The sequence below is a fragment of the Callithrix jacchus genome, chromosome 21, assembly GCF_049354715.1.
Source record: "Callithrix jacchus isolate 240 chromosome 21, calJac240_pri, whole genome shotgun sequence".
In the NCBI taxonomy this organism is placed as follows: domain Eukaryota; kingdom Metazoa; phylum Chordata; class Mammalia; order Primates; family Cebidae; genus Callithrix; species Callithrix jacchus.
In genome coordinates this window covers 8,145,001-8,160,173 of record NC_133522.1, presented here as the reverse complement: position 1 = coordinate 8,160,173, position 15,173 = coordinate 8,145,001, and positions in this window count along the sequence as shown.

The window sequence follows — 15,173 nt, the reverse complement described above, 5'->3', positions numbered from 1 at the left end:
TCTGTTTCTTGTCTTGGTCTCTGGGTCTCTGTTTATCTCTCTCTCTCTCTCTCTCTCTCTCTCTCTCTCTCTCTCTTTCTCTTTCTCTCTCTCTCTCTTATTGTCAGTATTCTTCCTTCTGGATTTCAGAGAGTTTAATACTTCTTTTATGCTTTATTACTGATTCAGATTTCTTGCCTTCTGCCTTTTACTGCATTAGATGCTGATTTTAATTTGGCTCTTGCCTTACTTTTCATTTTTGCTTTAACACATCATAATTTTTTGTCACTTAATAAGACCATACTACTTTCTGAGGTTGCCAGAATCATGTTTCTTATTTTTAAAGTTCTTCAGTAACTTCTAAGTTTCTCTGAAGATTGCAACTCCCTGTACACAACATTACTGGGAATAGAAAGCGACACTTCAAATGATGTATCAATAAACTCAAGCATATCAGAAGTTAACAAGGTGGACAGAAGTGTTCAAATTATGTCTCACGAGAATGATAAAAGTATGAAAGAATTTAAGCATAAAAGAGATAAATCTGTTCAATATGATGAGTATGGTAGAAGATACACGAATGTACACAAGTGATAAAATCTGTAGAAAACTTATACATGGCCAGGCACGGTGGCTCCCGCCTGGAATCCCAGCACTTTCTGAGGCTAAGGCAGGCAGATCATGTAAGGTCAAGAATTCAAGACCAGCCTAGACCACATGGTGAAACTCTGTCTCTACTAAAAATACAAAAATTAGCCAGGCATGGTGGCTTATGTCTGTAACCCCAGCTACTTGGGAGGCTGAGGCAGGAGAATCTCTTGAACCCAGGAGGCAGAGGTTGCAGTGAGCCAAGGTTGTGCCATTGCACTCTAGTCTAAGCAATAAGAGCAAAACTCTGTCTCAAAAAAAAAAAGTGCACATATGTACAAATGAATACAAGTAAAACAGGAAATCTGATAAGATTGATAAGATCCCTGTCAATATCGTGATTATCCTACTGTAGCTTTGCAAAATGTTATGATTTATGGAAACTAGGCAAAATGTAGACGCAATCTCTGATTATTTCTGACAACTGCTTGTAAATCTATAACTATCCTAATTAAGAAAAAATAAGAAGACAAAATAAAGAAAATCAGCAACTTAAAAATAAAGAGAAAAAGAGACAGAGAGAGAAGAATCTAAAATATTTGCCATTCCCTTAAGGAAAAAAGAAAGAAATTTATATTGTGTGGTTCTTGAGTAATCAGTTAGCTTCTGTAAAGGGCCAGACAGTAAATATTTTAGGCTTGTGGACCTTTCTGTCTCTTGAAACTGCTCGTCTCTGCCATCAAAGCATGAAAACAGCCATCGCCAGTCCATAAATAAGAACCATGGCTGTGGCCCCAATAGAGCTTTATTTATAGAAGCTAAAAAATGAGTTTCATATAATTGTCATGTATTACGATGTACTATACTTACGTTAATTTTTAAAAACCATTAAAAAATGTAAAATCTGTTCTTGGTTTGCAAGTCACACAAAAAATGGGAAGCAAGGCAGCGTTTGGCACTATGGCTGATTTCAGCTGAAAACAATGAAGATTTTCACAGCAAGCCAACTGAAGTAAAACAGTCTCCCTGGTAAGAAGGTAAGGAGGATTGTTGCAGTGAGTGAGAAACTGAAAATCATGGCCCAAAATGACTTCCAATTTGAAGGTTTTGTTGCTCTGGTATTGTATGATTATGAAATGTAAGGAATTAAATGATAATATTTTAGTTATTTAAGATATTGTTTTTTCATTTAGCTCGAAATATTGACTATTTTTTTCAGTATCTTAATAGAAATCTGTATTTTTATATTTTTGTAAACTGGAAAGCTACTTTCCAAACCTGAATTCTTCTTTGCATTCTGACTTATATCTGACTTCAGACAACATCTTCAGTAAATTTACTTCAATTTTGTAGTGGATGTCACCATGTAGCAACGATTCTGGCCTTCATTCAGTGGTCAACGAGGTCTAACCTGCCTTATTTTGTTGTTGTTCTGTTTTGTTTTGTTTTAGGCTTTTAGCAATCTGAAGCCATCGTTTTTGGTTTCTGTCTCTAGTGATAAATGGAAAAGAGGGCTGAGAAAGGGGCATCACCGGCCCAACCAGAAACAGAACCCACGACTGTATTCTCTCCCTTGCACACAGCCCAGTCTGATTATTCTTGTCATCAATGCTACTTTTGCTGTTTGCCAATTTTGTGCAAATATAAGAAGTCTGGACATGCTACAGAGAATAAGAGAAACTCAGAAGACTCCCACGTAAATTAAGTCCACTGAAATATCAATACATAGGGGAAGGAAGACTTGCTTTCAGACATTGGAAAGGTTTTTTTGTTCCTCATTGCCACATACTTCGAATTCGGTCTTGACCATTGTACTTTTCTGTCTTAAGGCTTTGGCGCTGTGCAGGGGCAGCACTGTGGGGAGAGCTGCTATACTAAGCTGAACTATATGAGTGGGGTCTGATTTGGGTTTTGTAGATCCTGCCAATCTCCTTATAAAAAACAACACTGCACAATTATGGATAAAAATTAGGTATAAGACTTCAAAAGGAGGTATGCAAGAGACGAGATCTGAAACTAGGCTGTAAGCTTAGGAGTAAATTCAACTCAATACCAAAAAAGCGGATGAACTTCACTTGTTTTACTAAGATTATTCATGAAACCAAAGACAGATGACCTCAAGGCTTGGAAAAACCAAATATCTATGAGTAATAAGATTTCCATAACATGTTAAGCAATCAAACACTGGGAATTAATGGGAGGGACTGTGTTACCAGTGACAGACTCTACTTATCTCACAGTTTAATCCTCACCCCTTTCCTTTGATGGCACCATCATTATTCATCCCGTGCAGAAGACGATATTATCCAGTCACTTGTCAACCTAGAATCCTGAGACCCAAAATTAAGTAGGCAAATAACCTGCTGAAATACGTTATGAAAATAAAAAGAAATGGATTTGTAACAAATAAAGACTATCTTAAGATATGACAGAAGGACTCCATTGATGAGAACATGTTTTTGAAAGATACCATCGGTATCTTTAGCACCGGTCCCCTTGTGTTCTCTGAGGCAGTTCTGCTTTTCCTTCTCTTGTCGCTAAGCGCACACAGTGAAGCATGTAATTAGGGCAGCATGCTAAGGATTGAACTGCTGCTCCACGAGCATATGTCTTTTCCCAAATGCCCTCTGAGCAATAGCTGATCAATGAGCACATCTTTGCTGTGGTGCCAATGTGCTTAACTTCGGTCAAGCAGATGTAACGGAATCTTTTGCCTCTTAGCTGAATATTAGAAATTCATCCATTCTGCTTCACTAGAACAATTTCCTATGCTTCACATATTTACTACCACAATTTTAAAATGTATTTTTTTACTTAAACATTTATTTGTTTCATCCTAAACCCTTTATCTATGTAGTCAGGAAGAGTCACCTGAACTTTGCTTAACAGAATTTCATCAGATTCACAGGTATTGAAGGAAATTTGGGGTGCAACTTGGCCCGGATTCCATGCAGCTGAATGTGTAGATATCCATATCATCAAAAGCAAACTTATCATTTATTAGTGGTTTTTAAAAAGAATATACCTACACTTGTGAAACGCTTCAAGTTGTGTTTCAAAATTTAAAATAAAAGACAAAATGTATGCTTAATCTCTGAAATTAGAGTAGATTAAAGATGCTAAGGAATGCATCTGTTTCCTCCTGCTGCATTATTAGGTGCTTTCTTCTGCCAGAGAAAAGGGGTAGGATTATAGCCACTTAGCTAAAAATTGTGCATAATACGCAATATTAAGTGAAGTTTTTAAATAGCTATTTTGTTATTGATGTAATCATTAACCACTTTTGAATGCATCACCTAAAACGTATTTGATATGTCTAATCTTACATAGCACATAGCAAATAGGAACTCATCCATTGTATCTACCACCATGCAGAAAGCGTGGAAATTACTGGCTTAAGGAACCTGAGGGCTATGCATTTCTGCTATCTGCAAATCTATAAATGCACCAGGAATTGCCCAGAGATAAAATAAACTATTTCTCACACATCTTATAACATTTGAGCGTTTACATGCTATTTTGATTTAAGATAACTTTTTAAAGAGTTTCTGAATTCAGGATAGATTTTTGGCCTTATATGTATCCCACAATTAATGGATATTAAATATACAATTACTATCATATCAGAGTTTATAAAATATGAGATTATCTTTTTTTAAAAAAAAAAAGATACTTGAAAAATTTCACAACTACTGAAGATATCCAAAGGTAGAGTTAGTAATGTGGTAATATTACTTCTGTCCCCAGAACTCTTATTTCACATGTGCTCCCAGGATTCTGGGCTACAGAACAGGACTTTGTAAAGCACATGCTCATGGTAGAAATACAGTGATAAGATTTCTATTTGGCCCCAGATTACGGACTCTCCTTTTCTGTAAATGTTGAATCATGTCTTTTTATTTTTGCTAGTAGAGTTACTTTTCCCCAGCATGATTTATGATCCAAATCTTTACCTGCAAAAAGCAATGAATCCTTCAAGTGTCTATGTATGTTTCATCTAAATCTGTATAAAGTTGCTTCTTTTAAACTGAATAATCCCTCAATGGCAACTAGCTCATTTTAATGTTCTTTGATTAAAAACAATTGTGATTTATAGAGCGGAGGTAATAGCTTCATTTAAGATCCTACTGTTATTAACAACCCAGCATGAGAGCTCTCAAGACAACAGCTTTTTAGCAGAGAATGTTATGGAGCAAATGTAACACATTTCAATAGCTACAGCCCATCAGAATGCTGCATTAATGTGCAGGATGAGCATATACATATCTGAATAGGTTTTATGAAATAAATTCCATGCATTTTGGTTAGACTTACAAAAATCACAGCGTACACATTTTTGCTAGAGGACTATTTGGATGTGTCTTATATAACATTAGCATATTGCAAATGAGAAATTCATCCATTCTGCTTCACTAGAACAATTTCCTATGCTTCACATATATATTTACCACAATTTAAAAATGTATTTTTCTACTTAAACATTTATTTGTTTCATCCTAAACCCTTAACATTTTTTAAAAAGAGAGTATCGTTCTTTACTTCCTACTATTAAAATTCAGTGACAGCCAGAAAGGTAAATGACATGGTGGTCTGCCGGTAGCAACTAAGTGCCCTTTAACATTAGATATGCAGCAAGTAATTGACACTGTTATATTCAAGAAGGTAAAACATCTTATCTTGCTGCATATCTATACAGACATTCAACTAGGAAATATTTGAGATCAAGAGTATAATGTTATATTGTAACACCATGGTTTTTGAAAATCTGTATTTTTAGGCTTACATAGATAAGCCATCATAATTATTATGAGACATATTCTCACCAAACACACATACAGAGCTTACATCTAAGGCTTGAATGTATATTTGAATATAAAAGCTGAATGGATCTGCTGGAGCAATTTAGTAGGACCTTCTCATTTTATTGATGAAGAAAACTCATCACAGTGATTATCCAAGGTCACACCAAGGTCATGGAAGATCCGGGCTGATTTGATATTCCTTAGATTATCTCATGTTGCTTCTGCTGCTCTATTACCATCCCTTCCCCTTAGCACGGATTTAAATAAAGATGTAGAAGATCTGTACAACGGCTACAGCTGGCTTAAACTCATTGTAACTTTGTCTTTTTCCATCTACTCTGTAGGTAAAAGTACTACCTACTTTCCATATTTTTGGTCAGAAACAAACCAAATTTTGCCAGTCTCTCTCTTTCTCCCTCTCTCTCTCTCTCTCTCTCTCTCTCTCTCTCTCTCTCTCTCTCTCTCTCTCTTTCTAAGGTCCTTTTGTTTAGTTTATGCTGAAATGGTAAAGCCTGAATTGGCAGTGGTCAAGTGAGGACCCTGCATGGCTTCTTGACCCTTCTGAATTAGCTGAAAGGATTGGATAAAACATCTCCAGGGAGGCTCCAAATAGAAGAGTACACAAGGCCCTTGAGAAAGTTTAGGATATGCAAGAATGACACTTTATGGCTGCTTATAATTGCCCCAGGATCCTAGAGTTTGCAGGAGGAAATATGGCCGGGAAGAGACAGAAGAAATTAAGGTGATTTTCCTGAGCCCAGAAAGGCATGTGTTTGCCTCATTCAAAAGGCAAAGATGTAAATCAACCTTCTCAAGTCCAATGCTGTTTGAACTGATATTTACTGAAAGCGACCCAAGAGATTCAGAACTATTACAACCACGAGGTTGCTAAGCATCCCTCTAAGGTACACAGAAGGAGACTGAAGACTTCTAACTTGCTCCAAGACTATTCAAATACAAAGATCTCAAATCATTACGAAAGCAATGTGACCCGAATGCTTCTAGGCCCTAATAGGAATGAGTTTGCCACTGTCCATTCAAAAATAAAAATGTTATAAACAGCCTTTCTGTATCCAAAAACAATACCACTACATTCCCCTATAATTCTATTTATTAATAAGTTTTTATTTTGTACTTGTATGAGTATTATACATACAAAATTAGGCAATTGAAGGTCAAAGGTCTTATATAAAATAAGGGCTTAATAAATAGTAACATACTACAATTTTAAGTAATGTTCGATTTTATTTCTTATACCAAAATAGATTGCTCTAAAATTGTATTTTCTGTGTCATGGTGTCACACAGCAAAGCAAACATTTCATTAGCAAGATGTAAATGAAGCAAACTTATTTGGTTAAATATAGGAAAACTCAGCTTTTTGTTTACAAAATATTTTATCCAGTTGTTGGCCACTATGCTTGTGTGTCTGTCTGTTTATTTTAAAAGAAGGCACAGTTTAAGCTATTTATCTTCAATTTCAAAAGGAGACAACTCAAATGTTGGGGTTAATACATTTGATTTTAAACTCACTACTAACCAGGACGCCTGGATAGGCTGAATCTTGACTAATTATTATGCAAGACTTCAAAATGGCTAAAAGAGAGATTGAGAAAACAGATTCCATCAAAAAAACCCCTGCTTGTATTATTCCATTTAACCTGTGCTGGAAAATTATCAACCACCACAATTTTGCCAAATCTAACTTACCTTCTCCGAGATTCACTTTAAAAACAGCCTCCTGTCACTTTCCAGGTAGTTGATTTCTCCATCTTAGAAACTCTCCTATTTTGGCTTCAGTGACACTAAATCCTCGCAGCTTTCCTTCTCTATTTCTTTGGCCACTATTTTACAATTTTCCTGCTTCTCCTCTATCCAAAATTCAAATGTTGTAGTTTTACAGGCCTTGTCTTTATAACTTCTTTTGTTCTTAATGTAAATTCTCCTCCTTAATTAACTTGCGGCGATTAGTGTCATTTAACAGAAAGATAGTTCCCACTATCCCATCCCACAAGCGTTTTTCTTTATATCCTTGCTACTGGTGGGAAGGGAAACTAGAATGACTTAGCAGAAAAAAAAAAGATACTTTATTAAACCCATAATGCATCAAGGTCATCAAGGTCATGAGCAAATTCTATTGACTTACTCTCCAAGCTGAAGTTTAAACACCGAAATCTCCTCTTTTAGTACAGACAGTAAGATTGTATCATGATGTTCCCAAGAATTACCATTTTTATGACTTTGAAGGCCATAAACAACTAGACCCTGGAGAAGAGGCCAAAGGTTTAGAAAGACTAGGAAGAATGTGCATGGGAGGGATAGAATGGAAGACTGTATATATTCGTCAGCAGCTAACGGAAAGACTGTTGATTTGTTATTTTTTTTTTTTTCTGGTAATTGACTTTGCATGTGCATGGTTCCAAATGCTGAAGTCATAATTGATGAGTTACATCAATGCTCAGGACTCCTGTTTTTTTCGCCAGCCTAGGTTTTCCTTTGAGTTTCGGAGTGTTTCACAGTCATTACTCAATTTATTCATGTTATTTCTAGCTTAGCATTTATGAAAGAAAACTTGCATACTTTTTTTCTGTTTTGTTACTCTAGTGTTCTTTATTTCATTGTTGCTCATGAAGAAACCTAAAAGCTCCCATTAACAAACAACTCCCTATTCCTCGTCTTCTGTATCAAATCCATGCATTCTCTACTACCTCTACGCTCATTACCTTAGCCCAAGTTATTAGGATTTCTTGTGTGGATAATTTCAATACCCATGGATTGGTTTTTAAACTTATTTTTATTGTTTTTTATCAGAATTCTACATGCATGCATGAATTCTACATGGATTAAAAAGTCAAATAGTTCTACAAAGTTTGTTCAAGGCTTGCTACACACCCAGAGTACACTGACATTCTTATCTTCCAGCTCCAAGTTAACCATTTTTAATTCTACTAGCTAATCATTTTAGCATTTACCTCTACAGCTCTGCAAATCAATATTATTGTTATTTCTTGATGCAGAGTGGAACATTATTTTTCTGCACACTTTGTATTCCTTAGATTTTCTGCAATTGTCTAGGGTTTTTTTTTTTCTTTTAGTATGCTTACTTTTGCATTTTTCACAAATTCTTTGCTAATAGTCTAAATCTAACAGGTTGTCTGATGCATCAGATATTCTTTCAGTTTCTGCATTTTGAAAAATCTCTCCCACAGCCTGTTGACTTGTTCCGGTCTGCTTGACTTCCAAGCCTAGCTTGTTCCTCCCTTTTAAGCCCTCCTGGTCATTCCTTTAACCTGTGTCCTAATGTCCTGTTTCTATAATTCCACAACTTTCTATTGACAATGAACCCTTCCATGGTTCACGTCTCTGCCTTAGTGGTGTGACTCCTGCAGCAGCCTCTTTAGGAACTGTGCCTGTGAGGTGAGTTTTTGTACCTTGCACGTCACAATATTTTGTGTTCTTCCTTAGCAACTTAATGCCGGCATCTGACTATAGTATTCTAGGTTGAAAATGTTTTTTTAGGATTAGAAGGCAATGTGCCATTGTTTGCTATTGCTTTCTATTTCTCTCCGGAATTTTGTTGGTTCTTAATTTTGTCCCTCTAAAATTTCATGATGTGGTAGTATCTGGGCATGTAATGGACCCTTTTTTTTTTTTTTGAGACGGAGTTTTGCTCTTGTTACCCAGGCTGGAGTGCAATGGCGCAATCTCAGCTCACCGCAACCTCCACCTCCTGGGTTCAGGCAATTCTCCTACCTCAGCCTCCCGAGTAGCTGGGATTACAGGCATGCACCACCATGCCCAGCTAATTTTTTGTATTTTTAGTAGAGATGGGTTTCACCTTGTTGACTGGGATGGTCTCGATCTCTTGACCTCTTGATCCATCCGCCTCGGCCTCCCAAAGTGCTGGCATTACAGGCTTGAGCCACCGCGCCCGGCTCGTAATGGACCTTTTTAATCTATAAACTTAGTTTCTCTGTCTTTGGAATTCCTTCCTCCATTTCTCCTATCCTCTCTAGCTAAAATGCCTATTATTTGGATATTGACTCTCATGGGCTGATCATCTAATTTTCTTATGTTATCTCTTAATTTCACATGTTTGCTCTATTATCTGGAATATATTCCCAGTTTGTATTTTTGGTCTACTATCTGAAATGTATACCCTACTCTGACTTCCAAGCCTAGTATTTTGCCTTTTATTTTTTCTAGGCTTTTATTTTTAATATCACTAGAACCTTTTGCTTCTATGTTAATCTTTTTCATTAATAGTATCTTCCTATTTCATGGTTGTATGTCTTTTTCTCTCTCAAGTTCTTAATCTTAGTTTTAATTGTTTTATTTTTTCTACACAGTTTTCTTCAGTTTGCTTTTTAAATTTCTTTGTTTTGGACTTTTTTTTTTTTAAGTGAAGAGATCTTCCTCAGATATCTGATACTTCTTTATTTACTGCTAATGGAGATGAAAATTGAATGGTAGGTCTGAGAGAGTATAGGTTGGGCTTTGCCAGTGAAGGTTCAGTGGAGAAATCAGCACCAGACTGTTGGGATCCCCCAGGCACGATTTATAGGTGCTTACTTTGGGTCTTATCATGTTGCCCGAGGACAATTTCCCATGGTCAGTGCCTAACTAGTAGCTGCCTAACAGAATTCTTTAAAAAAGGTGGAGATTTTCAGCATCTCATCTGGTTTTGTTAGTTTTACTACTTGCCTTTTGTACAGATTTTATCGCCTTCATTCATACTTGCAACTGTATGTGATTTTTTTTTGTACAGAGATTTTGGGTTCGTTTCTCCAGAATATATAACTTCTATCCTCTGCTCTTATGGGAGGGAATGTTTAGGTTCTCTTCCTTTATTCGTACTTCCATGGAGCTAGAAAGCCTGATTTCTGAGACATTGAGAGACTGTGGTATGAATCCGTTCCATTCCTAACCTATCTTAACCGCTGATTTAAGACTCATCATTCTCCCCTTTGCTTGGTCAGTTTTCATTTCTTCAGCTGCTTCCCAGCTTTTAGTTTTGTTGCTTATTGTCTCCTCTACAGTTTTTCATAATTTTCTGAATTTTATAAGTAAAACAAAATTTACTAATGTGTTCCTTCTTCCATTTTTACTCCGAGTTTTTAAAACTAGATTTCTTTATTTTCTCTCTAACAACAAAATTATTACTTTTAAAATATAAATTATATTAGTCTCTGCTTAAAGGCCTTCAATCACCTCCGAATTTCTTAGGCATTAGAAAAATAATAATAACATAATTTTCCAAGACTTTGTGAGACTGAATTATTGCCTTCTATTGTCTATCATTCCTTTCTGTTGCTCATTGTGCTCTAATCTGTGATTGCCAGAATAAACAAATAAAAATATACCTATTACTTGAGAGAAATATCTATATTTTGAGATATGCACTGTGTATCTGGAGTTCAAAGTTAATTGGAAGTCCTATATTTTCTCTGCAACCCTAGAGCGGCTGTATTAGTCCATTTTCACTCTGCTGATGAAGACATACCCAAGACCAGGCAATTTATAAGGAAAGAGGTTTAATGGAAAAGGCAAAGTTCTGAGTGGCTGGGGAAGCCTCACAATCATGGCAGAAGGCAAGGAGGAGAAAGTCACACACTACATGGATGACAGCAGGCAAAGCGAGCTTCTGCAGACAAACTCTCATTTTTTTTTTTTAACCATCAGATCTTGTGGAGACTCAGTACTACAAGAATAGCATAGGAAAGATCTGCCCCCATAACTCAATCAGCTTCCACAGGGTTCCTCCCAAGACACATGGGAATTGTGGGAGTCACAATTCAAGATGAGATTTGAGTGGGGACAGAGAGTCAAACCATAATATTCCACCATTGGCCACTCCCAAATCTCGTGTCCTCACATTTCAAAACTAATCATGCCTTTGCTACAGTCCCCCAAAGTCTCAGCTCACTTCAGCATTAACTCAAAAATCCACAGTCCAACGTTTCATTTGAGACAAGGCAAGTCCCTCTGGTCTATGAGTCTGTGAAATCAAATGTTAGTTAATTCCTAGATACAATGGGGGTACAGATGATTAGTTACTTCCTAGATATAACGGGGGTACAGACAACAGGTGAATACAGCCATTCTAAATGGGAGAAATTGGCCTAAACAAAGGGGCTACAGGCCCCATGCAAGTCCACAGTCCAGCAGGGCGGTCAAATCTTAATGATGTCCTTTGATTCCATGTCTCACATCCAGGTCACGCTGATGCAAGATGTGGGTTCCCAGGTCTTGGGCAGCTCTGCCTCTGTGGCTTTGCAGGGTACAACCTCCCTTCCAGGTACTTTCATGGACTGGTATTGTCTTTGGGTTTTTCAGGTGAACAGTGCAGGCTCTCAGTGTATCTACCATTCTGGAGTCTGGAGAATGGTGACTCTCTTAGCACAGTCTCACTAGGTGGTGCCCCAGTAGGGACTCTGTGTGGGGGCTCCAATTCCACATTTCCCTTCTGCATTGCCCTAGCAGAGGTTCTCCATCAGCACCCCACTCCTGCAACAAACTTTTGCCTGGGCATTCAGGCATTTTCATTTATCTTCTGAAATCTGGGCAGAGGTTCCCAAACCCCAATTCCTGACTTCTGTGTACCTGCAGGCTCAACACCACATAGAGTTACCAAGGCGTGGGGCTTGTTTCCTCTAAGCCACAGCCTGAGCTCTATGTTGGCCCCTTTCAGCCTTTTCAGGCTGGAGCAACTGGGATGCTGAGCACCAAGTTCCTAGTCTGCACATAGCTCAGAGATCCTGGGCCTGGCCCTTGAAACCGTTTTCTCCTGGGCCTCTGTGCCTGTGATGGGAAGGGCTGCCATGAAGACCTCTGATGCGCCCTGGAGACGTTTTCCCCATGGTCTTGGTGGTTAACATTGGGCTCCTTGTTACTTATGCAAATTTCTGCAACTGGCTTGAATTTCTCCTCAGAAAATAGGTTTTTCTTTTCTAACACATTGTCAGGTTCCACATTTTCCAAACTTTCATACTCTGCTTCCGATATAAAACTGAAGGCCTTTAACAGTGTGCAAGTCACCTCTTGAACGCTTTGCTGCTTAGAAATTTCCTCCACCAGTTACCCTAAATCAACTCTCTCAAGTTCAAAGTTCCACAAATCTCTAGAGCAGGGGCAAAATGCTGCCATTCTCTTTGCTAAAATGTAACAAGAGTCACCTTTGCTCCAGTTCCCAGCAAGTTCCTAATCTCCAGCTGAGACCACCTCAGCCCAGACCTTTTTGTCCATGTTGCAATCAGGCTTTTGGTCAAAGCCATTCAACAAGTCTCTAGAAGGTTCCAAAGTTTCCCCCATTTTCCTGTCTTCTTCGGAGCCCTCCAAACCTTTCCAACCTTTGCCTGTTACCCTGTTAAATTTGCTTCCACATTTTTGGGTATCTTTTCAGCAGTGCTTCACTGTATTAGTACCAACTTACTGTATCAGTCTGTTTTAATGCTGCTGATGAAGACATACCCAAGACTGGGAAAATTACAAAGGAAAGACGTTGAATCGAGAATTCCATGGCTGGGGAAGCCTCACAATCATGACAGAAGGCAAGGTGGAGCAAGTCACATCTTACGTGCATGGCAGCAGGGAAAGAGAGCTTGTGTAGGCAAATTCCCATTCCTTTTTGTTGTTGTTGTGGTTGTATTTTTTTAAAAAAAAATCAGAACTTGTTAAACTCATTCACTATCACAAGAACAGTTCAGGGAAGACTGGTCCCCAAAATTTAGTCACTTGCTACCAGGTTTCTCCCACAACATGTGGGAATTGTGAGAGTTACAATTCAAGATGATATTTGGGTGCGGACACAGAGCCAAACCTTATTAACGGTCTTCTTTAGGTCATTAAGCAAGCTGAGTTTTTTGGGTTTTTTCTTCCCCCATTATCCAGTCCTCAGGCCTGCTATCTGATCTATGAGACATGCTCCTCCCTCTGCCTCCTCCGGATTCCTTTTTGTGTTCCCACTTTAAATTTCAAGTCTCTTTCTAAATGTCAGGGTCTCAGAGAAGCCTTTCCTAAGCTCCCAAACAAGATTTGGTCTCCCTACACTCACTCACCAAAAGTCTCTATTTCTTCTTCTGATTATTGATTGGAATTTAATCTATTTTAATAATTACTAGTTTAACCTTTGTCTGTGATACTAGATTATAAGCAACTTGAGAGCAATTCAGGATTGTCTTGTTTTCAGCTGTAGCGCAGTGTCAGGTGTATTTTCTAGTTACATAATAAATACACAATACTTAGTATTTGAATGAATGAATGAGCCTATTTGAAAATAAAAATAAACAGAGACAAACATTAAAATGCTTAAGGCATGGCCTATGATTTATAAAAGTTTTTATTATTGTGTCAAACTACAAGATCATTTCAAAGTATGACACGCTCATGCTATCCTTGATCCACTTACTCACTTCAATCCTGTAAATAACTAATTGATTCTAAAAATTATCTGATTTAATTTTAAGAAGTTGCAATGCTCCAAGAAAAATCAATACATTTATATGCCAAGTAGTGCTAAAAGACATGAAGAAAAGTAAAGTGGGTGGGGAACAGAGAACAGCCAGGGCTTAACTTAGATATGGGATTCAGGGAAGATTTACATGTTAGGTTGACATTTGAGCAGAAATCAGCAGAATATTTGAGACTAAGCCATGAGGATATCTGATTGTTCTTTACTTACGCTCATGTGCAAAAGAAATTTTCTAAATTTTGCATTCATGAAAATATTTTATATTACAATATTATAAAATTTAATTTGATAATCTGTTTTGTTTTGCAAATATTTCCCATAATTTGCAATGTACTTTTCTCACCATAGATCCAGTATTTTTTTTTATTATAATTGGCACGTTTTATTCTTCTTCATTCCCAGCTTCCAGATTATGGCATTGGAAGCCTTCCTGGTGTTAGAATAACACCCATGTGGGGCTACATATTCGGGTTACAGAAAGAGAAGCTTTGAGACAACGGTGCTAACGGAATCACACCTGAATGCTTTGCCACTGATACTCAGACTGTCAGTTATTTTCTAGATGGAACAATAATTGTGGCTTATTATTTCAGTCACATAAATATAGGCAATACCAAAGGGGCTTACTGATAAAGGTTTCCAAATCATCATTTCCGTGAAGACTTACAATGTGGGATAATTTAAAACTGATAAGTGGAATGATTGAAAACAAGCTAATCGTCACTGTCATTAGAGAAATGCAAATAAAAACCGCAATGAGATATCATCTCATGCCAGTTAGAATGGTGATTATTAAAAAGTCAGGAAACAGGCTGGGCACGGTGGCTCACGCCTGTAATCCCAGCACTTTGGGAGGCCGAGGCAGGTGGATCACAAGGTCAAGAGATCGAGACCATCCTGTCAACATGGTGAAATCCCGTCTCTACTAAAAATATAAAAAATTAGCTGGGCATGGTGGTGCGTGACTGTAATCCCAGCTACTCAAGAGGCTGAGGCAGGAGAATTACCTGAACCCAGGAGGTGGAGGTTGAGGTGAGCCGAAAACACGCTATTGCACTCCAACCTGGGTAAAAAAGAGGGAAACTCCATCTCAAAAAAAAAAAAAAAAAAAAAAGACTGATAAGCATAGTTCAACAGTCATCCTTCTTTTCTGTTATTACCTACAATGGTTGAGCAGTCCTGGCATTTGATTCTACGTGATTCCTTAGATATGTTGCATGCAGACAATAATACACTTTATTTCCATATATAAATTCTTCACCCTCAAAGTGAAAGCCTGAGAGACAGAGAAAGACCAGAGAGATGCAAGTATCATTTTAAATGTACCTGAAAATC